A 27959-nucleotide genomic window follows, 5' to 3' on the forward strand; every position below is an offset into this window, starting at 1 on the left:
ACCAATCAGCTCCTGCCTGACATTTTTCAAACATAGTCTGTGACATGGCAGGTTGGAGCTGATTGGCTGGCTGTTTATCACTCTTCATTGTATCACTTTTGAAGCTTAGAGCATCTGGCCATTAATGTTGGTTAGCCAAGACCTGGCTGGAAAGTGGTTGCACTGCTCAGATGAGATATAAGAGATAGGCTGATAGAATGAGTGCAGAGGTCACAGGAGTTACAAAAAACACAACAATTGACTTTGATGTGTATGTATGAATTATAGATTAAATGAAGGCAAGGGTTATTACTTGAAGCACACACTGCACTCGGGACAGCTATTTATTCATCCAAATCAGCGACTCGGAATGTGGGATGACCTTACACAGAAGTATCATATGGCTTTAATAATGAGCAATGTTGTATGACATTACCTTAATAAACAGCAATGTTCTGAGATCTCTACGTTGTTTCTTTGTGTAATCATATGGCGGTTACTACAATAAGAACTGCAGAATAGGGATACTGTATGGGTTATATTCCTGCCCTTTAGGTAATTTAACCTTGTCACATACCGGTACATGATAAATTGCTTAAACTGTTGTTTTTCTGCATAAGGAGGCATGACATTAGGTGCGGTCTGTTGAATAACAGGGTGTCAATGATAACGCAATGCTGGAACGTTTTCCTCTGCTCTGGTCTTATGACATATATCGTGTCTGGCTGCCCCAGCGGTTTGGCAGGTTGAGATGTGAGATTCAGAAGTTATTGGAGCATAAGGATCAGTTGTTGAAAGCCGAGGAGTAACCCGGAGTGATATGCTCAGTGAGCCCCTAACACTCTAGGAGGCAACAGAGAATTTAATTTGCAGCTATCCCCATGCCACACGAGTGGGAAATTGAATTTTGGATTACGTGTGATTTTCCTGTAGGAGAGATTGACAATGTTGTATCTGTTCTTTTTGTATTCTTCAGATGTATTTGTGGAAGAATTAGTTTTTCTCTCCATACATTACAAATTGTATATACAATAGAGTATACACATATACCATACCATATAGGGAACCATATTTGTAGCATGCTGCCATGCGGATCTCATATTATTTAAATATTTTCACATTTTTGCTTCACTGATATTCATTTATTGCTGTTCTGCAATTGGTGTGGCTAATGTATTGTTACAATAACTCCTACACTGTAAATGATGGCACTGGTACCCTCCATTCCCAGTGCTTCTCTGTGTATTTTAACATCTAGGACCTCATTCACAGTTCAAATCAAATCCAGATAAAGGATGCAGATTTACACCTAGAGAAGCAATATTGCAATGTATAAAGAGCCAATTACATTTTTTAAATGCTTGGAAACATACAGGTAAATTTACTAAGATGGAAGTTCTATTCAAGATGGGATGTTGCCTATAACAACCAATCAGATCCCGCTTATTTATTTAGCACCTTCAAAAAGATGATAGAATCTGACCGGTTGCTATGGCAACATTCAATCTTCAATAAAACGCCCATCTTTGTACATTTACCCCATACTGTCTATTTTTAGATATAACAAACAAAACTGGAGCAGCTTTATTTGTGCACCGCCAACAGCAGTGACGTGCGGTGGTGGCTGTGTACAGAGAGGCACTGCTGCAGCCACCACCGCACCCCCGGCCCACCCCCGGCCACCGCCGACACACGCACCCCCTCCTCTTATATTTGTGTCACTCTGGCACTCACATTAAGTAGATGGGCAAGTTGGAAGCCCAGGGTCCCACATCAGGCCATCAGCGAGGATTCTTCCCCGGCAGGCTGCTGATGGCAGTTGGGAGGAACAGCACTTCGTCTGCAGCCCCAGGGACCAGCAAGCAGGGGACTGGGGAGAGGTGCTGATCCTCCTGCTGCTGATTGGAGTGGGGACATCTATTCTATTCAGCGATGCCGGCACCTGCACCACTGGAGATGGAAACACTGGAGGGATGGCTTCCGGGCAGGCTGCGGTGGCAGGTGGGCAGACTGCCCGACGAACTCCTCACTACTGTTGGCCGCGTATGGGGTGAAACAGTCGGGCTGGCCTTTGCTGATGCAGTGTACAGACAGCTGAGCAGGAGCCAGTGGGTGAACTAGCGGACGAGCTATGCAGCGGTGCCCCATCTGTAGCCCCAGGGTTCAGCGCTGGGACATGACAGGCAGGCATAGTGGTACTGGCTGGCTGCAGGCGCTGCGGCACACTCCTGTCCCTGAGGCACCTGTAAAGGTGCTGCTTGAGCTAGTATTTTTAGTGGGCTTTTACAGCCCTCTGTTTGTCCCCGCCCCCTGCCCGCCCTCTGCTTCTATCTATTTATACAGGGCAGCTGTAGGCACCGCTTTCGGTGCCTCCAAAATCAATAAAAACATGATGCACAATTGAAAATGTTTAGAATAATATAAAGAAGATACTTATGACACAGAATATGTGTCATAAGTATATTCTTTGTATAATTTTAATCATTAATGACAGGGGAGGCACTCCCCTGCCTCCCCTGACTGCACGTCCCTGGCCAACAGTGACAACTGCCATATAAGTTATGCTAGACTGTGCCTCACTGAGGGGCAGATGTATTAAGCCTGGGAAAGAGATGAAGCAGAGAAAAAGTTGAAGGAGATAACGCACTGGCCAATCAACTGCGTTTGAAAAAAGACAGTTGGGAGCTGATTGGCTGGTGCGTTATCTCCTTTCACTTTAACCAGGCTTAATGCATCTGCCCCTTTATTAGGTAGAGTTCCTGGAGGGGAGATGCAGCTGATCGAAGGTGATCACATCATTTTGACCCATCATTTCATCAGGGCAATGGCTTAATTTGATGGGCCCATAGCATTATGCTCCCTTACCTTCCCATTTCACTAGGAAGTGAGCAGGATGGGAGTGAAACGCCTACTGGACAGTAAGTGGGACTCTTGAAATGTGTCTCTTACTCCCTGCATCATGTTTTAACCAAGGCACCTCTGCCACATTATTAAAATGTAAATATGGACATGGTGCAGGATCAATATACTCAGAACTGTGCATCGTGAGCAGGTCATCCTGGTGTGTACCCCACATTAGAGGCAAATTCCTTCTCAAATGGACAAAACCATGTGCACTGCAGGTGGGGCAGATATAACATGTGCAGAGAGAGTTCGATTTGGGTGGAGTTTTACTTCAAAGTGAGATCTATATTGCAGAGTAAAAATAAAGCCGTCAGTATTTTCCCTGCACAGAAACAAAATAACTCACCCAAATCTAATTCTATCTGCACCTGTTACATCTGCCCCCCCCTGCAGTGCACATGGTTTTGTCCATCTGAGAAGGAATTTGCCTCTAAGAGTGAACTAGAATAAAGCCCTTAATGCTTAAAGTAGTGGTTCCCCAATTAGATGACATGACACCCTGCGGTGCCTGGGTTGGTGGTCCTGGACTATCTCAAATAATTTATTGTCAATGTAAAAGGGAAACTATTGCTTGTGGCCGTCAGTCATAATATATGTGGTCAAACAGAAGTAAATCCTGGCCCTTACCACATACAGTAACTTAACCTAAGCATACTGTAATTTTTTTCGAATTTTCAACTGGATACTTATGGGTGTATTCAATCTGTGCAGCTATTTCCCGACATGGGAAATATTGGCAATCACCCATTCATTGCTGCCGTTAATGACAGTATTGAAGGGTGTCAGATCTTTCTTTTTATAAAGTCGGAGCTGTTTTGTCGGAAACGGCCGTGGATTGTCAAATTCACAGCCGTTTTTTGACAATTTGCAGCCGTATTTGTTGATCCACGCACTTTCCGACACTCTACAGCGGGAACATTGAATTCTGACTGTCGAGTTGCTGTTGGATCAGATGAAAACAGGCCGGGATTAAAACTTTCGGGACATTCCGACAGTCGGAATCCAGGGGGTGCTGTGAAAAATATTCTAATACTCTGTTGATATTTTTGATACTAAGCTATTTGCTTAGTGGGCTAATCTGCGTAGTGAAATCGCATGCCATCGCATGCCACGTTTTCGTGCCGTGCTATGGGATGCGATGCAATCTCACTAGTTAATTTATTCACTTCTCCAAGTTAATTTATTCACTGCACCCTGGAGGCGGATCGCATCGCATTGCATGTCACGCAAAATTGCATGTGATCACATGCGATTTTGCGTGCCTTGCGATTTAGAACAACACCCCCCAGTGTACATGTCTATGTGATGTAATGGGATATAGCACAACCCCACTATCCACGTCAGCCCCGAAGCACAGTGAGCACAGCGAGCCCCGCGAGGGTACTCGTATCGCGTCCTCCCGACCAATTCATACCCCCACTATCCACGTCGGAGTGGAGTTGATTTTATAAAGTGTGGTGAGCGCAGAGAGCCACCGGGCCCGAAGCGTGGCAAGCCCTGCGAGGGGATACGGAACACATGTAAAGTAATCCGCATCCCCTCGCGGGGTTCGCTGCGCTCGCCACACTTTATAAAATCAACTCCACACCGACGTGGATAGTGGGGGTATGAAAAGGTCGGGAGGACGAGTAATAAACGTGGATAGTGGCTGTGTTTCAGGAACACATTCACACCTACCATATCATACATCTGAGACAGTAATGACGACATGTGTTAACTGTTAACTGGATTTTAGTTAATCATAAAGGAGAAAAGATCACATTAACAAATAACAATAATATCAATATCTCATGACAAAAGAAAATAATAAAGCAGTCATTCTTCTGATTCTGCATCAGCCTTTGGTAGAAGTGAAAGTGCATGCAGAATTCGCTCAAAAGCGTTTCGTGCGCCTATAGTCTTTCGCCAGATAAATTCCTGCAGATAGGATTCGAGATTCTGGCACGTGGTGCCTCTTTGGCGTTTGTTGCACCATTTACAGGATCCCCACAGCCTTTCAATATTTTGTGTGTGAACACCAGTCTCAGGATCCATGAAATTAAACCGGTGGTTCACCTGAGCATGGAGGTACCCTGCCTGCTCCAGCTGCTCCGTATTATAGGCAGGCCAGCAATCGGAGTAGATGGTTTTCCCCGGTTCAATGCTTTGGTTTATGGTGGCCATCAGGGTACTGGCGTCACGTCTTTGTACAGGTGTCACAAAGCACTCACCGGTGTCTCTGCAAATGCCTTCGAATATCCACTGCTGAGGCAGCATCGGTCCCACATGGCTCTTCCTCTGTACGAAGAGGCTCTCGTCGACTTCTACAATTTTCCCTGGACCACCAGTTTTGCGTTGGTGCTGTGTCAGCAGGTTCACAGTGCAGGCCTCACGCATAAGATGATTATACTGGACCGCTGTTTTATTGGACAAGTTGACGCTCACAGAAATTTATAGTTGTGAGCTCTTCCGCCCATGAATAAATAAAGCGTACAAGTGTCAAAAAAGGTAAATGGCTCACCTTCTTACAGCACGATTTAATATGGCAGCACCACGTTGACTCCTTCATGCTGAGGCGCATTGGGTGTCTATTTATACAACTTTTAGTCAGTGGCAGCAAATGGAGCTGCTGGAAGAATACCACTCCACACCTCCTCTGTCTGCGGCAAGCTGAACATTGTGACAGGTTCTGCAGCCATTACACTATCACTTCACCTTCAGCTCTGACAGGGACACTAACTGTCTGGCAGCGGGAACACTACACTACTTCTGACTGACGCTATGTGGGAGCACTACGCTGATTCTGACAGTGCCGCTACGCTAACTGCGTAATGGACGCCGTGCTAATACATGAAATCGCATTGCGCGCATCGCATCGTATGGCACAAAACCGTGAAACCATGCCATGCCATGCGATTTCACTACGCCAGCGTACGTATGGTAATTGGGCACCCGGCAAATACACAAGTACCATATCTTCATATTTGCAACTGCTTGAGGGGTTCTATCTAAACCTTACTGTGTGACAGTGGAGCTTGTTCCATTGGTATTGGTGTATCACCAGTGGCATAAGTTCATTCCAGTTGCCCGGAGGCAAGATATATATTGGTGCCCCCCCCCCCCCCCATACACACACACAATCCTATATAACCTTATATAAAATATATATTTATGTTCAGAAATATAGATAGATAGATTGCATTTTGCATTTAACTTGCATTTAAGCTGTAATGTGTATTGATCTGTGGCGCTCTTTATTTGTACTGTATTTTTGTTATTTATTCAATGTTATGCCAAGTTTTGTCTCCCTGTATTGTTCCTTTGTACGGCGCTACGAAACACTTGTGGCGCCTTATAAATAAAATGATAATACTAATAATAATAAAAAAAGATAGATAGATAGAGATAATATTTCAGAACTCAGCCACAGAAGCAATATCGTTGGCTTTTAAATGACTAATTTAAACTTCCAGGGGGAGGAGAGGTGCCCCCTTGGGACCAGAAGCCCGGCGGCAGATGACTCCATTGCCTCCTAGAGTTCTGCCTCTGTGTATCACTAGTGCAAAGCTCTTGATTTTTCACTATGCGCATTTTTCTCTGGGCTTTTCATATCTGAGACCTACAGTAAAAGGCACGCATGCTTAGGATAATGATGGCTGGGCTCATTGGAAAGCCCTGGTCCTCAGCTACAAAATGAAATGACAGGGGGGGCACGTGCCCGGGTGCCCCCCCCCCCCTGAATCCGCCACTGTGTGTGCTAATAATTTCATTTTCTGCCAGGAAAGAGTGATTACCTCCGCTCAGTGTGGGACTGGGGCATGAAGTGCCCACTGGTGGGATGCAGTGAAATGGGCATGGTCAGTTTCTACAGAGACTTGGGTATCCGATATATATATATATATATTAAATACCGCTAGCGAACTGCTATACTAGATTAATAACAGCAATGCCCTGTAGAGAATACACCATAGTCCTGTAGTATAATGTAACATACAGATGGAACTGCTCTTTACTAATAGTCTCCAGGTGTGCCGATCGCCAGCCAGCGCCATCTGGGGAATGTGGAGTGCATACATCAGAGACGCTTGCGCGCCCCATTGTCGGCAAAGGACGCGTGAGCGTGTGAGACGCTCGCACATCCACGTTTGCCGGCTCACCCTCCGCCAGCAGCTGCCAGATACTCATATATGATGTGCTGGCAGCAATAGGGAGAGCGGCCCCATCTGTATGTATAATGTACAGTGCACAGTCTGGTACCTGATCACTAGAGTAGGAAGTGGGGGGCACCAGGTGCTGGTGGTGGTGGGGGGGGCATAGGAAAAAATCTGTATACCCCAAATGTCTTTTTGATATGACCTGGTCCTACACATTGCAGCTGTACAAATGTAAACATAACACTACAGACTATAATGTTTCAGACACATCAAATAAATTGCCTTTGTGTGGAAGGGCCAACACGTCTACATGTCTACAAGTCTGGCTGTCAGAACAGTGTTGAGGAGAGAAGCTCATCACAAGTTAACAAAATACCCTTAGTAGATGTGTGATGCTTTGCATTCAGATTAACACTACACCATTCAGTTACATCACACCATTGTACATCAAATACACCTTTGTCAGGATCTAACATTAACTTCTGCATTGCTGGGTTCCGAGCAGAAAGCAGGGAGGAGGGGCAGCATTACAATTGCTGCTAGAGATGTGCAGGTGGTAATTGTGCAGGTCAAAAGATAACTACAGTAGCAGAAAAAGAATCTGCTGAACGCATGGTTAGCGGGAGTGCTTAGAATTTCTTCCGTCAATGTGCTTACAGAACAAAAAGACTGTAGGTTTTAAGGTATTCTTAGAACACCAAATCATAGTACATTTTTGTTTGTCTAGCTTCCTTTGAAGATTATTTTAATTCCAGCGGTCTTGACCTTAGATCAATGCTTCCTTGATTAGCTATAGGCTTTCCTTCCCACTACCATTCAGGGGGGTATTTCTGCCTCTAGTTTACACTCTTTTCTTGGTGAAAATGAGATTTCTGATTGGACTGGGCACCTGCTGTCTTTAGCATTGACAAGGCGGAAGCCCGTTTTACTCTGCTGCTTAGAATGAGATGATAAAACAGAGAAATATATTTCACATTACAAAAAAGTTGAACGATGAAATGTTTCCAACAATGTTATATCTTGATGTATAAAACAAAACTGTTGACTCTATTGCCCATAATTGCTGAACACTTGCTTGTATAATGCAAAGTACAAAGAAAACTGTTGATATAAATTTACAGTACTTGTGTAGTTTCATGGCGCCACTAAATCGCATGCGATATCGCATGCGATTTAGTACCTGTTCATAACCCCACCATCCACTACGGCATGGAGTTGATTTTATATAGTGTGGGGAGCGCAGCGAGCCACCGAGCCCGAAGCGTGATTATTAAACATTGTATTTTATATAGAAAATATGTATTTTATATAGAAAATATGTATTTTATATGTTTCTTATTCTACTTTGGTGCACCATATATAGACAAATCTTGTTCTGTCCCATCCAAATGAGAAGTCACCCTTATAAACCTGGAGAGCAGGCTTAGAAGGAGGGAGTAACAAACAAATGCTTTGCACCCTGTCTCTACAGAGACACCTCCCCACAGCAGTTGTTAATTGAGTGCCCCTTAATAGTGCTCTAGTTAATTTTCTGAGCCATTGTAGTGCCCAAATTCACATAATGTTGTAGGACTGCCAGTACATATCATACAACACAGTACCCCCAACTCATATTATTACATGCAGTGCTCCCTTATTCATATTATTCTACACTATAGTGCCTCCATATCATATTGTGCTAAACGATCTTCTGATGGCAAGAGACAGAGGTGACTGTTCTTAATCCTTTTGGATCTCTCTGTAGCATTTGATAATGTGGACCATGGGCTTCTGATTGAGCGCCTAAAAAATTTCTGTGGACTGGATGGCAGAGTACTAAGCTGGTTTAAATCATTTCTCGCTGGCAGGTCACAGAGAGTTTCATCTGGAGTATACTCATCTTCATCTGTGCCATTGCCATGCGGTGTCCCACAAGGTTCTATATTATCCCCCATGCTTTTTGCAGTGTACATGCTGCCACTGGGTGAAATAATTAGGCGCCATGGCCTTGTCTACCACTGCTATGCAGATGACACACAGCTGTACTTGTCCTATGCTCCAGGCACTGTAAACCCAATAGCATCTCTAAATGGCTGTCTAGCTGAGCTCCAGGATTGGATGAGTGCCAGTTGGCTGAGACTGAATCCTGATAAAACAGAGGTCCTTGTGATTGCACCTCAACATCAAAGGACAAGACTGCAGCACAGCCACCCAACTGGACTGACACTTGGGGGTACAGAATTACAAAACTCTGATCATGTGCGGAATCTTGGCGTGGTACTAGATGGTGGATTGACACTTAAACATCAGATATCAGCCACAATTAAATCCTCATTCTTTCATCTGAGGAACATAGCCAGAATCAAACACTTAATCCCATCTGAAGACCTACCAAAAGTCATACATGCATTTGTATTATCTCGTTTGGATTACTGCAATGCCCTTTACCTTGGTCTACCAGCAAAAGAACTGCACCGATTACAGCTGGTACAAAACACAGCTGCCAGGCTGTTAACTAAACAGCCCCGCTCTAGCCACATTACTCCCATTCTCTACTCCCTTTACTGGCTGCCAATAAAATGGCGAATAATTTTTAAGATCAATCTACTGAGTTTCAAAGCCCTACATGACCAAGGCCCAAGGTACCTCAAGCAGCTTCTGATTCCATACTGTCCCACCCGATTACTGCGGTCTGTAGATGAAGGACTTTTAGCAGTACCTAGGATCTCCCATAATTCATCTGGGGGTCGAGCTTTTAGCCATTCAGCTCCTACTTTATGGAACTCACTTCCCTGCACAGTTCGAGAGACCCCCACTCTAGAATGCTTCAAAAACAGACTCAAGACCTTCCTATTTACTCAAGCGTTTCCTTCAGTCCCTTAAGTATTGTTTATGAAAAGCTTTTCTGTACTTTATTGTTCCTGTACTGTATTACATTCATTCTATCTGTTAAGCGCCTTGAGTCCTATTGGAGAAAGAGCGCTATATAAATAAAATTATTATTATTATTATTATTATTATTATTATCACAGTCACCTTATTATATAACATTATAATGTACTCCATTTTACTTTGTAAAACATTACAATGAGCACGTCCAGGGGCATACCTATAGTAGATATATTGTATCCCCCCAAAATTTGATAAGGTCCCTAAATAGTTCCTAATGGTAAAAATGTGTATAACACATGTAACTGTGACAGGGAAGGTGGGCCTCTCTCAGCTCTGGGCCCCATAGCTGCTCCAATGGTAGATACAGTATGTCAACCTACACACTATCAGACACTTTTCACTATGTCTGGAGTGGGGTGGGGCTGGGGTAATGAATCTGGTAACTTTTTTTGGCAGCATTTTTATAGCAGCCCAAATACTTTACTCTTTAAGTTTTTTTCATACACATTGTATGGTCCAACAGTTTTGTTATCATGCTGATCACTCTTCATATTTCATCAAAGATGGACTCAGGCTGTTTTACAACATTTTATTGCATGGAAAGTGTGTGTGGTCATGGGTCACTGGCGCATGCTATGCTATGAGTCATGGGGGCCTGGCCTAACGACACACTCTGCTTCTCTATGCTGAGTGGCTGAGCAAAGCTCCAGGAGGCAGAGCTGCTTGGCCAGCCCTAAATTTGTGAGACAGGCAGCTGAGCTGCTCAGCTAGAACGGGTCTCTCTGCGTGGGCATAAGAGCTTTTAAGCCCTTCTGGAAATTGCCAGAAGTGCCAGATCAGCAGTACAGCACTATACTCAATACGGGTTCTTCTTTACTGGTCCAAAGAGGTGTATTGTATATTAGCACTAAGGGCCTTATTCTGGTTGGTGCGGTCCATTCTGAATTCTTTCGGAACTGACCGAACGCCACACTGTGCGGACATTGTAAGAACAAACGCCCACAGGTCGTCCGCATTCGGTCGGACTGACTCTCTAAGAAGAGGGTGTGTTTTCGGACTACATCCAAACCGTGCGTGTGCGGTGGGAACACAAAGATTCTGCACGGTCTTACAACGTCCGAATGGACGGGAAGCTGCAAACAACACTACTCTAATCGGAACTCATACATCTGCCACATGACACACTTATGCAATTTGGCAACCTCATAAATTTTTATTTTACCCCCACATGTGTGCAGTTTTGGCTGAATGTAAAAGTGACATGTACATTTATATTAGTGTTAAAAAATTCTGACCATTGCTTGCAGTGTAAATGTGTGTAAAATAGCAACAATGCAGTCGTGTTTGCAGCGTATATTTTTGTATTTAGTAATGGGCCATATAGGCAGCAATGCTTCCAATTGAACCTGTGTAAAGAGTGTAATTAATCACTAATGGGTAGAGGAGTGGATTGTATTGTGTTCAGCTGAGAGTGCTTCAGGTGCGGGCGTACTAATTGGGCGAACAGAATGCCTAGCGCATGAACAAGTAGTCTCCGCAAAGTGAAACTTGCTTATGAAGACCGCATATTTCATGCGTGTTGGTTCGTTTGCAGTCGGTGTCGTGTCCAAATGCACGCCTACCAGAGTTCATGCACTCCCTCATGTACGCCCACATTTACGCCCAGTTTTGCCCACTTTGAAACCATGCCCTTGTGTAGGGCCGAATGACGCCCATATTACGCCAATATTACCCGAGTCAATTCGGTGACCATTTCTGAACGGTATTAGTGAGAACGAGTGCGGAGACCATGCGTGGCACATGCGCATTGCGTTGCCTACGCGTGCGCAGATGGCTAAAAAGCGCTCTCCGAAATAATTCGGAACGGACCGCACCAACCAGAATAAGGCCCTAAGTGCCAGGTCAGGGCTGAATGGATTTCAGCTGCTGGTGTGAAATGTAGTCACACTACGCAGCTCGTTGTTTGACCATGTTTCTGCCAGCCCTACCAACTTACACCTGATGACTGGTATGAGGCGCAGGCTACCTTCTCTGGCCTGGTGGGAAATTAGAATGAAATGTAGAACATTACACATGTAAGATGTCTTGATATATTGCTTATTGAACCACACTTGTATAATAATTGGTAGGCAGCACTATGGATTAGTTAAAATAGACTCAGTACACCAAATGTCTTCTTCAGTGTTTCAGCCCTTTTATTATAAAGATCTCTTCAGGAGCATAAACATAACAATGAACAGTACTCTATGGCCCTTATGCTGTTTTTCTCAGTCTGCCGCGAATCCGCAAGGGGGACCGATGTTTTGTGTATGCGCAGCAGCATTTCTGCGCATGTGTATACGCTGGGTGCGTGTGAACTCGGTGAAAAATCGCTTCACTAGGTGCACGCTCCCTGCCTTTTGAGCAGGGGGTGGTGAGGGGCATGGGGTGCTGGCCAGGGCCATTAGCATATGTGAACTACCAGCGTTTCATGGGCATTCCCATGAAAATACTGGGCGTACACATGCTAATGCGTTCGTGACGCACGTGCGGATGTCAGCTGCCCGGTCAATTCCTAGGAAATCTACATGCATATGTACGAGTGGTGTAGGCGAATGAACCCGGCGTGCGAAGAGGGGCGGGCATACCACAATTCGCAGGGCGGGTTCTGGTTTACTTGCAAAGGTGTGATTTCGTGCCCGAGCGAGTCAACCAGAATAAGGGCCTATGGCCCTTATTCAGATCTGATCACAGTACAAATTTGTTCTCAAAATGGGCAAAACCATGTGCACTGCAGGTGGGGCAGATGTAACATGTGCAGAGAGAGTTAGATTTGGGTGGGGTGTGTTCACACTGAAATCTAAATTGCAGTGTAAGAATAATGCAGCCAGTATTTACCCAGCACAGAAACAAAATAACTCACCAAAATCTTATTCTCTCTGCCCATGTTACATCTGCCCCACCTGCAGTGCACATGGTTTTGCCCATTTTGAGAACAAATTTGTACTGCGATCAGATCTGAATAAGGGCCTATATACAGTATATATTGCACCATGAATTATAATAATGGGTACTTATATGTTAGTTGGGCGCCCACTAAGCTATTTTCTTAGTTTTCCGCGTCCCCTCGCGAGGCTCGCTACGCTTCGGGCTCGGTGGCTCACTGCACTCGCCACACTATATAAAATCAACTCCATGCCGACATGGATAGTGGGGGTATGAGCGTACCAACTATAGTGGGCGCCCAACTAACATATAAGTACCGAATAATGCTACATTATGTAGAAGATTTGTTCATGATATGGAAGAATAACAGTGATTCATTTGTGCCCTATTTTAGTGTTTCATTAATGCAACAACCACATAAATTTGTAATAACTAATGATATATAAATGGGCACCAATTGCACATTCATTATGTTCCTACATATGCATACCTCCCAACCATCCCGGTTTTCCCGCCAGTGTCCTGCGGCGAGGTGGGGGCAGTTGGGAGTCCCCCCAGCCTGAAGAGAATAAAAACTGTGCGTGTGCACAGAACGTCTATTCAGCGATGCTGAGGGATGAAAAATGGGGGCATGGCCTTAGAAAGCATTGTCATATGAAGCCACGCCCATTTTCCATAGGTCATGCCCCTTTTCGGCTCCAACGTGCAAAATCACGGGAAGTATGAAGCAAGAAGCTGGGAAGTATGCATATGAAGTAGAGGTGTGCACCATGCACTTTTTGTGTTTCAGGTTTTGGGTCTGTATCTGTTCCAAAACACCATCCTTCCATGTTTCATGATTTGTGTTTCGTTTTTTGGATCTGTAGTTTAAAAAAACAAACATAAAAACCGCTAAAATCAGAGAATTTTACTTACTCTTTTATTAACCTTAATAACATTAATTTTCACTCCTTTCCAGTCTATTCTGAACACCTCATAATGTTCTTTGCACTGAGGTAGCTGGATGATTATGCTAAGTAGCACAAGCACGTGGCCCATCTAGGAGTGGCACTGCAGCAGCAGACAGGAGGGCAGTTTTAAAAACTGCAAAAATATGCTCCAAAGAGCGCATAATGCAAAGAAAATAGGTGCAAGATGGAATTTGTCCTTTGGTCGTCCCTCCCTCCCTTATGTTGTATTAAGTTATGAACAGGACATGCACAGTTTAACAAACCAATCATTTCAGCGGCAGGGTCTGCCACAACTGTGGTTGAAATAATTGGTTCGTTTGGACCCCAACCAACAAAAGAGGCGCAAGATGAAATTGTCCTACATAAATAGGACACGCACAGTTTAACAAACCATTTAAGTGACAGAGTCTACCATAACTGTGGATGAAATAATTGGTTTGTTTGGACTCCCACAAAAAAAAGAGCTAGGTATAATCCCAGGGTTGCTACTAAGTCTGCCCAGGGGTGCTTTGTATTGAAGCAAATGGAGGACAAATAAATAAAGATCAGGAAAGTGACACAAGCTGGCACAGTGGCATAACAATGCTGCCGCAGACCCTGCGGTGGCTTGGAGGAAACAGCGCCAGCTGGGTCTGCGGGACGTGCAGGAAGTGTGGTGCCTGCGAGTGTGCTGGAGACAGCAGACTGTGTATTACAGTAGCCGGACACTGGAGCCCCCCCACCTCCCCCCAACCACCCCCACCGGCACCAAAGTGGGGTGCTCCAGCTTCTGATCCTGCCGCCAGTGGAGTCCCCCTGCCGTGCACTCACGTGCGATGCACCCAGCTCGGCTGCGCACAGGTGAGGTCTGCCCGGCTCCCGAATCCCGGCCCTAAATCATGCCGCCGCAGGTCCTGCTTCCAACACGCCAAGCCAGTATTACCGCTGCTGACCTGGAACTCTGTATTACCGCTCGCCCTGCAAGTCCAGTTTTAAAAACTAGGTCCCAAGCAGCGTGGGGTGAACACAACGAGAGAAGCAGTGTGGAGCATGTGCGCAGAGCCGAGAGAACCACATCAACATGCAATCAGCATCTGCCAAGTGATACGATAGGAGGGATTATGTTTTCATTGAAGATGGAAAAAGATAAACTAACTTTTAGTTGTTTAGGAGGACCTGATACTTTTAAACACTAAATTGAAGTTGACCTATATCAGTCTATTGATCCCAATGAATCCAAACATAAATGGTTTCCATCTTACACTTAGGCCCTTATTCTGGTTCACTCGCAAAGACAAATTCCTTCTCGAATGGACAAAACTATGTGGGCTACAGGTGGGGCAGATTTAACCTGTGCAGAAAGAATTAGATTTGGGTGAGGTTTTACTTCAAAGCACGATCTATATTGCATTATAAAAATAAATCAGACGGTATAGTATTTACCCTGCACAGAAACAAAATAACTCACCCAAATCTAATTCTATCTGCACGTTACATTTGCTCCCCCCTTCAGTGCACATATATATATATATATATATATACATACATCTGCCCCCCCCCCCCCTCAGTGCACATGGTTTTGTCGATATATTTATATATACTTTTCTTTTGTGTGATGTAATGGTATAAATATTTGTATTATACCTGTTGTCAATACACCTTTTTTTACTTGTATTTAATGTATGGACCTTCAGTGGACTATTGATATATTATTGCACTTCTGACTAAATCCAAAATGGACGTGCGCTCCATGGAGCACTCCAAAGACCGGATAGCTCAAACAGGAACTAATGCGGTGGTACACAGATGAGACCAGCAACACTTCTGGGAGTACGTGGGAGCATTCAACGTCACTTCCGCCTCACGATTTTTCGGTCCAGTATTCCCGGCGTGAACAGCTGTTACCGTTTTGCAATTATGTGTGGGGTTGAAAGGGCCCGGCTCAGCATCAATGGATATGCTTCTGATGAAGGGCTACATTGCCTGAATGTGCGCTCAATCTACCATTGTCACCTACCAGACCCTTTCATGCTTATTGGAGAGAGACTACCCCATTCCCTAACTTCCGCTGCTGGTTCAGCTACTGGGAAGGTTTCAAGTGTCGGCTATCTCCAAGAGGAAGTGATTACCCCATTGAGGGTTACATTTGATTTTTTACTATGAAAATGTGAGTTTGTCCAATAAATGTAAATTTTATTCTTTATCTACAATATTGCACTAGAAGTGTATTTATTAAGCCTCCGTAGGATCTTCTGGAAAACTCCAAACAGAGATTCAGAGAATAAAAGACCAATTTTGAAACGCTATTGAAAATTACTCCCATCTGAGTGATAACAGTGAAATATCAAGTTTACCAATACATTGCACTATGGTCTTTTTTCTCTCCAAGATATAGGACAATTGGAACCTGAAGTGTTTCATCTGTATGATTTTGTAAGTGTCCTTCCATGTATATTATCATCAGGGTTACACAATATATTTTTCTGTTACATTTTAAAAACGTGTCATTAGTGTCCTCACTCAGAAATGCAGTTGTACCCACTGTGCACTTAACCACCCACATGTGGTCAGGTCAAAATGGAGCTTATTATCAGTAATACCTTACCACATGTATTATTGAATGCAAACACATTCATTGTAAGGATAATTTATGTTGTGAGACAAATAACTGCAAATTCTAAAAAGTCCCATGTTGTTCTGACACAATTTATTTGATAGCGGAGGCTAATTTTATTCCATAAAATAACAGGGGCATGCAGGAGATGCTGTCGGCGGCCTGAAAAGGGTGCTCAATCTGTTGAAATCAGATCACTGTATTTTGGCCACTGTACTTAATCCCAGGTATCGTAAACCTGTACCTTTGTTTCTGATGGACACAATTCTGCAGAGGCACAAAGAGCTGTTGGTGAGCAAATGGTCTGCTCAAGCGGAACGTGACATGGCAACATATCCTTATTTCAACTGCCGGTGAAAAATACATTTTCAAAACACACCCGCTACAATGATGAACATGTCTACTGTCACTGCATACGATGCTGTCTCCATTGAAAGAATGGTGGAGGATTATATTTATTTCTTCAGTGACAGTATCTAAATAGGCATGTCAGACAATCCATTTATTATTTACAGTTTCTTATATAGAGCAGCATATTCCATTGTGCATTACAATTGGAACAACAATAATAAAACAAACTGAGTAGTACTAGTAACAGACCGATATAGAGGTAGGAGGGCCCTGCTTACAATCATGTAATATACTGTATTGGCAAGAAAAAAGATGCAATAATTCAGTTGGGTCTTCCCCAAACTACCTTTGTTTTACTCCAGTGTGTCTGCAATTTAATATCTAATACAGCACCACCCCCTCTCCTACAGTGCCTGGATAACTCTCCAGTGTGTCGTCACTCGTCAGTAATGCAATTTAAATTTTACAGTAGCACCCCTCTCCCACAGGACTGGAATTATACTACAGTATCACTGGACTGGAACTATACAGCAGTACCACTGGACTGGAATTATACATCAGTATCACTGGACTGGACTTTAACAGCAGTACCACTGGACTGGAATTATACAGCAGTACCACTGAACTGGAATTATACATCAGTATCACTGGACTGGACTTTAACAGCAGTACCACTGGACTGGAATTATACAACAGTATCACTGGACTGGACTTTAACAGCAGTACCACTGGACTGGAATTATACAGCAGTACCACTGGACTGGAATTATACATCAGTATCACTGGACTGGACTTTAACGGCAGTATCACTGGACTGGACTTTAACAGCAGCATCACTGGACTGGAATTATACGCCAGTATTACTGGACTGGACTTATACAGCAGTATCACTGGACTGGAATTATATGGCAGCATCACTGGACTGGACTTTAACGGCAGCATCACTGGACTGGAATTATACGGCAGTATCACTGGACTGGAATTATACGGCAGTATCACTGGACTGGAATTATACGGCAGTATCACTGGACTGGACTTTAACAGCAGTTTCACTGGACTGGATCTTTTTTTGCTAGCGGGCGGGCACTGCAGCCCATACGCATGCGCAGTTTATCGATAATCGTCCATGTGCGAATTTGCTCAGCAGCGATCAGGTCTGATTTACCCCCAATATTTGTAACTCAATGAATACTGATTAAATATCTATGCGTACATCTTTTCTAATCATCATTGTGATATAAATATTGGTTTTATAGTAGAATAAATATTTTTAAGATTTATCAGCACTTCCTTTTCTCTTTCGTTGGCATTCCATTTAGAAAGCTGTAGCTATTCCATGTAGTATGTTAGTAGACATTTACAGATACACATTAGCGGTAGTCTCAGGGATTTTATTGTTTCTATAATGCAACTTATTTATGCATTTTTGCATAGCATTATAGGGTACTTGTTTCCTAGCACGGCCACACCGATTTGTATCGGGGTGATCGTGTCGGAAAAATCGCGTCGGTCGCATCAACCCGATTTTTACATTGAATCAAATGTGAATAGGGCCCCTGGGACCCTATTTTACATTGGATTCAATGTAAAGTATTCCCCAGACCCCAAATTTTACCCCCTCAACGGTACCCCACGATTGACGCCAACCCGAACGCTTCGGGTTGGTCAATCGTGGGGTGACGCTCACAATGGGGTTGCGTAACTTTTTAACCATGACGGGGCCATATACAATGTGAAATGGGTCATATTGGCCCATTTCACATTGTTTCCTATGTAAAATGGACTTAATCAAGTCCATCTCATCTTGTGCCATTATAATGGCACAAGACCGACGCGATGCTCCCGATTTCAATGTTAAAAATATTTTAACATTAAAGCCTATGGCAAAATCGCGTCCATCGCGTCGGTCGCGTCGGGGGCCATGTTAATGCACGCGACCGACGTGATGCCCCAGATTTTGCCTTTGCCGGCAAAATGGACCTGATTTCAAAGGAAATCGGGTCCATCGCGTCCATCGTGTACCTTAACTTTAAGGTACACGATGGACAAGATTGTGGCCGTGCTAGGAAACAAGTACCCATTATTTAATTCTCAATATAGATTCATACAGGGTCTTCTGTTTTGCTAATGAACTGAATAACACAAGAGAGATTTTATCCTAAAGATTATCCCTGAAAATTGTTGGCTCGTGTCTTCAATGATGCTGCCAATCTTTGCTGGGGCAAGTTCAAGAAAAAGATAAATGTGACTATATTCCATTTTTACCATTTATAATAGTATTGCAGATAGTAAGACTGGTATCATCATTGGCCAGTAATGGCGGTTAACACTCAGCATGCTATTGAATTTGCTGAACATGATAACGGTAATGAACATGATAACTCTAATGGCTACAAGAGGAGTCACAATTCCAAAGATGAATTGAGAGTCAGATGTAGGATTTTGAAATAAGGTCAGATATTTCTGACTTTCAATCTGAAATGAAAGAATCCATGTCTTGAATGCAATAATTAGCAGCTGATCACATATAGAATAATTTATTTTCAATCTCATATAGTTCAAATGACTTATAACAGTGATTTAGAACCATATGATGACATCTTTGTTCGATAAAGGTGCTGGATGCCAGAGGAACTCGGACGTTTTTCTAAAGCAGCAATCATTTTCGATGCATGGTTTTGCCTTGTAAATGATGGCCACTTTTAAAAACTGTCTGAGTTTGGCTGGCATCCGTATAACTTGGGTGCTATTACATCCTGACACATGTGTTCAATACATTTATTGGACTACCAATTATTGCTAAACTAAGTGGTTGAGATAACAAAAGTTATAGGAATGACTAACTTAACCATGACCCATAATTATAACCGTTTCACCATTAACAGTCTCTGGTTTATGCTATACTCTTTGCCTTTCGCCTACCGACTTGACTTCATCTAATTGCTTCATATACTTTCCACCTAGTCATTTTCTCTCTCTCTCTCTTCTGGCACCTTCCCTTAATTCTTCAAGGATGTTCCTGTGTTAACTTCTTATTCTTTGTTAACTACCATTCCATTTCTCTTCTCTCATGTGCCTCCAAGATCCTTGAGCAGGTAGTTCAAAATCACCTCATATTACTCACCTACCACTTTCTCTTAGAAATTCTCCAGTTCTTGCTTTCATGCTATTCAGTTGCTCTATATCACCTGGCTTCACGAGGGTAATTGATTAACTTATCTCCACCAACTCCTGAGGCCATTTCTTTATACTTCTACTGATTAACCTCACATAGGTATTTAACATTGTTGACCACTGCCTTCTCCTCCACTTCATTGGTTCTTGTGCATTAATGTAGGGTACACACCAGTACGATATGGCCCAAAACAAGCCAATTTAGATACAATCTTGACTGATTGTATGTAAATCGGACATGTTTTGGGCCATTTTGCTGCCCTTTTGATGCGATCCCGATCCGATGCACGGCCGGTCGGTCTTTTTCTGAGATCCTACCTGTTGCAGGTAGGATCTTAGAAATGACCATTGTAGTGGGTGGGGGTTGCGATCGGATAGCGATCACATTAGGGGCATTTACGCTGCGGGTCGGCGGCGCCGTCAGCTCGTGAGCGTGTCATACATTCCTGTGACGATCCACTCACAAGCACCATCGTCCTGGTGTGTACCAGGCATATTTTTTCCTGGTCCATAAGATACTTGTCCAACAACTCCTTCTTCATACAGTGTCCGCCGGTAGCGGAGGTCCCAAGGTTCTGATCTTTGCTCTTTCTACCTCTAAACATCTTCATTCTGCAAGCTTGTCAGTTCCTTTAGACTATGCTACCACCTCAATGATAATGATACCCACATTTACCTCTTTTCCCAAGTTCTTCTTTCCCACTTTCCTCTTCTGTGTTAATACTGTCTGTAAGCAATCTCATCCTGTATTTTCAAATGCCAGAAGGGCCGATGGCCTTGTGGGCCGAATTTTTGCAGAAAGTTGCATTCTCCCAGGGGCAATTATAGCTTCTACCAGTCCGCTATGATATCTCTGTGTCCCCATATGGCGGCGGCCATTTTCTTGTGGTTTGTTCTCCCACGGCTATAGTGTAATTAAAGGACACAGGACTCTGAGACTTCACCGGCACCCGGTGTTGTGATCATCCGGCGATGGGCACGGCAACAGACAGGGTCCGGGAGGGGAGCGATGGGCACACATCGCGCTACCTCCACGCATCTTCCACTCCTCCTCCCACAACATCGGAGTAGAGGACACAGGACTCCGGATTTGCGCAGGCTCCTGGTGACAGCATGCATTTGTGTTCAAATGGGAAAAAAATCAACCTAGGTTGCAGAGGCGTAACTACTTTTTTTGCGCCCCCCCGCCGGACATTTCGGGCGCGCCCCCCCCCCGAAATATTAACCCCCTCCTTACCCGTCCCCATTGCCGCCGGCGCTTCTGCCTCTAACCCGACACGCAGATCTGTGTCGGGTGACGGGCGGTCCCCGACTCCGGCTGCAGTGCTAATATAATAACAGACACTCGGAAAATGGCTGCCCCCATACAGCATTATGGGGGCAGCCATTTTCCGAGTGTCTCTTATTATATTAGCACTGCAGCCGGAGCCGGGACAATGTCGCAAGGGTAAAGCACCTACGCGTTTCGCTGACCCCTGTCAGCTTTATCAAGCTGACAGGGGTCAGCAAAACGCGTAGGTGCTTTACCCTTGCGACATTGCTGTTGGACATTCCTGCTACACTTTCTGGACCCAAGCCCTAAACCCTGGGAGAACTTCACCACCTTTTGGACTTACACCGCATCCATCGTTGAGGCCTATTCCAATTATTGGGTAAACATTGCCCTAATTCCAAGGATTTGAACACCTCCAGCGGTCTTCCAGCCAAGTGGTTTCCCCAAGGACTGAACGTAAGGGACACATGCCTGGTCCAGTGCAGGTTATACCAATTTGATTAGTCCAATATCAGCCATCATTGTTTACTTTTTTAACCATATCCAGATTAATTGCATTTTTATGTTTATATTGTGCCATTAAATTGTTACTTTTTTTAAATTGATTCACTTGTGAGAACCAAATTCATTTTTATTTTTAGCGCTGCTAATACCCTCTTTTTTCTTGTATTTGTGTTCAGCCTGGTTGCTGCTGCACCACCCCGTTGAAGGCTTGTGGTGGACCCCTGGCACCGGCAGCAATATCGAGGGGGAGAAGTTGTTTGCAGGCACGTTGAGGGACCGACTCAGCCACGGGGGACCAGTGAACATTGAAAAGGTAATCGGGTGAGGGTGCACTACAGGGAGTAGGGACGCCAGCTCCCTGTAACACTTTCATCTGATCATCCCATTCAACATACACTGCCCATTTGACATTGGTTTTACATATTAGACGAACCCACATGACCTCCTCCCAGTTCCCAGCTCATAGTGCCCCCCTCATACCCACATACAGCTTTGCCCCTGTCCTGCTAATGTTGCCCCATGCTCCTCCCACATTATCCCAATCTAACACCGTCACTCTCTGTGTTCTCACCGTGCCATGGCCCATAATAATGTGTAATGGTCATAAGGATTGTGTCATAGTCTATAATGGGCATCACAGTGTGTGCCATACTGTGCAATGAGCATTACGGTGTGTGTCATAATATGTAATGGGCAATACAGTGTGTGGCAATGTGTAATGGGCATAACGGTCTGTTCCATAATGTGTAATGGGCATTACGGTGTGTTCCATAATGTGTAATGGGCATAATGGTGTGTTTCATGTGTAATGGGCATAATGGTGTGTTCCATAATGTGTAATGGGCATTACGGTGTGTTCCATAATGTGTAATGCCTCCTTTTATGATACCATACCCCCTTTCCATGAGACTTCGCCCCTTTTTGCTGTGCGGCTTTGCCGCGCAAGGGTTCCGCCTACTATGGGTGGGCTTGTGTGCTCAAAATGCCAGGGCCTATTTCTGGTCCCAGTCCGGCCCTGGCCCTGTCACATGATTGTCTCCACTTCACACACACCTCCAGGCATGGTAGCAGTAAAGGAGGTGGGGTTGTAATATTACTATCCCAATCTTTCACATACACAGTTCTTCCACAGGTTCCATTACTCACATTCACATCATTTGAAATACATTCTATCAGAATTTACACTCCTTTCTCGTTGTGTGTTGCAGCTATCTATCGGCCACCTGGGGGCAACCCACACAATTTCTGGAATATTTTTCTGCCTGGCTCCCTCACTTAGGGGGTTATTCTAGTTCATTCTTTCTGACAAAATCCTTCTTAGATAGACAAAACCATGTGCACTGCGGGTGGGGCAGATGTAACTTGTGCAGAGAGAATTAGATTTGGGTGGGGTTTTTCTTCAAAGTGAGATCTATATTGCAGTGTAAAATCATGCAGTCAGTATTTTCCCTGCACAGAAACAAAAAAACTCACCCAAATCTAATTCTCTCTGCACATGTTACATCTGCCCCCCTGCAGTGCACATGGTTTTGTCCATCTAAGAAGGATTTTGTCAGAAAGAATGAACTAGAATAAACCCCTTATTTTCCTCTGACATCTCAACCATCATCATGAGTGACTTCAACATCGCTATTGATAGCCGAAAATCTGCTGCTCATGCCTCCAAACTACTCTCTCTAACTTCCTCTCTCAGCCTCTCTCAATGGACTGACTCCTTTACTCAATGGGAAGGCCATTGCCTTGATCTTGTGTTCATTAAACTTTGTTCAGTCTCTAAATTCACCAATATTCCTTTCCCTCTCTGAGATCACAACCTTATCACCTGCATGCTCTCTTCTATTTCTTAAAAGACACTGAAATCCCTTAATCCACCTCAAGCCCGTAGAAATATTAGTGTTATTAATTTTCAAGAACTCTCCTCTCTGCAAGAAAAGCTTGCAACTATTTCTGCATTCACTACTCCTGAGATGGTGGTTGATGAAACAGCCCTTGATGAAGTGGCTCCAGTTACCCACCTCACTCCACATAGGCCTAGATGCCAACCGTGGCATAATTCTCACAGTCCAATGTTCGTTCTTACATATAAGACTAACCACCAGTCCTATAGTTATGCCTTGAAAACTGCCATAGAAACATATTACCTAACTCTCATTTCTGCTCAAGCCTCTAACCCAAAATACATTTACCGTATATACTCGAGTATAAGTCGTCCCGAATATAAGCCGAGGCATATAATTTTGCAACAAAAAACTGGGAAAACGTATTGACCCAAGCGGGACCCTCACTCGAGTATAAGCCGAGGGGGGCTTTTTTAGCATAAAAAATGTTCTGAAAAAGTAGGCTTATACTCGAGTATATATGGTAAATCACTTCTCAACGCTCCCTCACCCAAACCACTATCCATGCACAAGATCTTACTTCCTACTTCAGGGACAATATTGACAAGATCTGAGAGGATTTTGTATGCTCCGACTGCTCAGTTCCCTATATGAACTCTCTATCACATTTACTTAATTTGATCCAACAAATGAAGATGGAGTATCTGCACTTCTCTCTCCCTCCCACTCTACTACTTCTCCTCTTTACCCTATACCCTCGCAAAAAAGTAAATCTCTGTCTCCTGTGGTCATACCAACATTAACTAAAATCTGTAACCTCTCTTTTTCTAATAATAATAATAATAATATTATTTTTAATCTAAGTAATTTTCCTTCATTGTTCAAACATGCAGTTATTACTCCGATTCTGGAAAAACACAATTCCCAAGCTCTCTCTCAAACTACCGTCCCATCTCTCATCTTCCATGCACCTTAAAACTACTTGAGAGAATTGCCTATGCTTATCTCACACACTTAACTCTTAACTCACACAACATATTGGACCCGCTTCAGTCAGGCTTTCGTTCCCAACACTCCACAGAGACAGCACTGACTAAAGTTGTGAATGATCTTAAAGACACAGCCCTTTCTTGGTTCTCATCCTACCTATCTAACCACTCCTTCAGTGTTCATTTCTCTGATTCCACCTCCTTTCCGCGACCTCTATCATTTGGAGTACCTCAGGATTAAGTCTTAGGCCCTCTGCTTTTGTCAATCTATACCACATCTCTTGGCAAACTAATCAGCTCTTTTGGATTTCAGTATCATCTGTATGCGGATGAAACTCAACTCTACCTCTCTTCCCTGGATCTGTCTCCATCTGTATTGGGTCATGTCTCTGAATGCCTTTCTGTAGTTTCGTCATCTCGCCACCTCAAACTGAATTTTTCAAAAACAGAATTAATTATATTTCCCCCAATAAAATGTAGTTACCAACCAGATATCTCTATCGCTGTGGAGAATATGGCAATCACACCTACCACTAGAGCTCACTGCATAGGTGTCATCCTTGATCATGAACTTTCCTTTGTTCCCCACATTCAATCTGTCTCAAAATCATGCCACATGCACCGAAAAAACCATATTCAAAATTCGTTGTTACCTTACACAAGGCTAAAACTCTAATCCATTATTATATCTATTCTAGGTTGAACAAGATGGACGCAAGTCTTTTTTCAGCCTTACCTATGTAACTATGCTCTCATCCTCTTAAGCAGCCCATACACGCTGCTAAGTGTGCTGAGCCGATGTGTGCTTTGAGGTGCGCGCTCCCGTGCACCTCATCGCACAGTACAAAAAGTATGTGCTTGCACATACTTTTTGTACTTAGGTTTCATCAAATTGCATCGCATTGCATGCACAACGCATGCACATGCAATGCAATGCAATGCAATGTGATCCCTGCTATTGCAGCCCACAACGCACACCCGCATCGGGATGTGTATGGGCTGCTTTACACATTGATTATTGCAATAGTCTCCTTATTGGCATTCCCCAATACAGACTCTCACCACTACAATCTATCATGAATGCAGCTGCGAGGCTAATCTTCCTAGCCAGACGTTTATCATCTGCAAAGCTACTCTATCCGTCACTTCATTGGTTACTTGTATTCTACCGAATTCAATACAAAATATTTTTACTTATTACACATAAGGCCATAAACCAAACTACACCAACTTACATCTCTTCTCTATGTCTCTCATCCACAATCATTACTCGCTCCCATTCCCAATTGCAGTACTTTCTTCGGGATGCACCCACTCTGTGGAATGCTTTCCCATGCACAATAAGACTCTCCTCCAGTCTCCGAACCTACAAACGTTCCCTGAAAACTCACCTCTTCAGGCAAGCTTATCAAATTCCAGAACCAGCCACTTCATATACCATTCCTGTCCAATCACATCCCCACTGTACAGGCCACATATACTGTATCCTCTCTCTTTCTTTTTCACGTTTTCCATCCTACTAACTGCTGGGTCACTGGATCATACAACACACCAGGAACCTTTGTATTCTGGTGGACTATATACAATAAAGAATATCTATCCTTATGTATCAATGCCTATTTCCCTATAGATTGTAAGCTTGCGAGCAGGGTGCTACTGCCTCTATTACTGTCTATAAATACCCAGTTTGTTTTTTCACTGTCTCCTATTGTAAAGCACAATGGAATATGCTGCAATATATAAGAAAATGTGGTATTTGCAGGGCGCCCAATTTACATACGTACGACACCATAGGAAAATCGCATCGCATTGCATGCAATTTTTCTGTGCAATGCGATGCGATTTTTCATTGTATAAGCACCCATACCATGAGATGTGATGGTACTTCATTTTAAAAGCACCCATGCACACCCCCACTATCCACATCACTCCGAAGCATGGTGAGTGCACGCGGTTACGCATCCTCCCGACGTTTTCATACCCCCACTATCCACGTCGGCGTGGAGTTGTGAGGGTGTGCTTTGGGGTGACGTGGATAGTGAGGGTGTGCATGGGTGCATTTAAAAAGTACCATCACATCTCTAGGTATGGGTGCTTATACAATGAAAAATCGCATTTAATCGCATGGCATTGCACAGAAAAATTGCATGCGATGCGATTTCACTACGCAAATAGCTTAGTGGGCGCCCTGCTAATACACAAGTACAAAAAATGTTAATAAATAAATAATAATGAATTTGATCAAAGTTCACAAATCTGACAACACACCTACAATGGTATATTTTTCCTGGGTTGGGAACTAATTCCCAACAGTCGGAAGACCAACAATGGAATCCCAATGGATAGAATCTTGATGCATACTTGTAAGTATTTTCACCCCTGGCCCCTAGATACCCCGTGAATGTTAACACTAACCATCTCCTCCTGAAACCTAACCCTAACCTCCCCCTCCCACAGCCAAACCGCACTACTTACCTTTGGGATCTATAAGTAAGGTACTTTTAAAAGTAAAAATATTGATATAATTATTTTTGCGGAGTTTAGTGTCTTTTACTTGCACATCCACTTGTTTTTGTTTTCTTTTTGCGCAGATACACGTACATCTTTTATTGAACATTTGCTTTGTTTGCAAACAAATGTATGGTATATTAAAGTCATGTTGGTTTATTTGTATTTATATTATGTTTATACTTTAACTTAAGGAGCCCATACACGGTCCGTTGTGTATGGCTCCGTTTTGTACTATGCGATGCGCGCTCCCGCGCATCACATAGTACGGTACAAAAAGTATGTGCTGCACATACTTTTTGTACTAGCTATACATCGGATCGGATCGGATCGCAGTGCATGCACACTGCATGCACTAGGGATGCGATCCGATCCGATGTGTGCTGTTCAAGCACACAACGGATCCCATTAACGGACCGTGTATGGGGGGCTTTAGCTTTATAATTGATTGTTGTTGTTTTTTATTTGTAACCTGAATATTGAAACTTTTTTTTACAGAAAACCTGACATGAATGTACTGGGTGGTTCAGCCCAGAGCCTGAACCCCTCAAAAGAAGCCCTATGTGAACCCAATATTAAACTTTTCTGCATCCAATTATGTCATATTTCACCCACCCAGTAGCTTAGAAATAGATGTTATAGTGAACAATAAAATACATTTAAGGGTTATTATTATTATCGTTTATTTATATGGCGCCACAAGGGTTCCACAGCACCTGGAAATACATAGATGAGCAAAGAACAAAACAAGAAAAATTGTGATTTACAGTAGATATGATACAGTAGATATGATACAGTAGATATACAAATTAGGACAAGTACATGGTAAATAAATGACAGTTGCAGCAGCGGACACTGATGCAATTATAACTGTGACTGAGAGATATATTCTAAAGGTGCCCACACACGCACCGATCCCGGCGGTGCGATGCTATACGATGGGGTGCGGGCTCCCGCGGCACCCCAT

General features: G+C 43.6%; 1 long non-coding RNA gene across 1 annotated transcript; it reads left to right on the forward strand.

Annotated features, from left to right (window-relative positions):
• Positions 1-1833: 1833 nt before the first annotated feature.
• On the forward strand, positions 1834-27613 carry LOC146072559 (uncharacterized). The gene is made up of 3 exons (XR_014473184.1): positions 1834-1980; positions 21834-21970; positions 27491-27613. It is a non-coding gene; the product is annotated as an uncharacterized LOC146072559 (long non-coding RNA).
• The last annotated feature ends 346 nt before the right edge of the window (positions 27614-27959 follow it).

This window comes from Crinia signifera, chromosome 4 (assembly GCF_055691185.1).
Source record: "Crinia signifera chromosome 4, ASM5569118v1, whole genome shotgun sequence".
NCBI classification, from domain to species: Eukaryota; Metazoa; Chordata; class Amphibia; order Anura; family Myobatrachidae; genus Crinia; species Crinia signifera.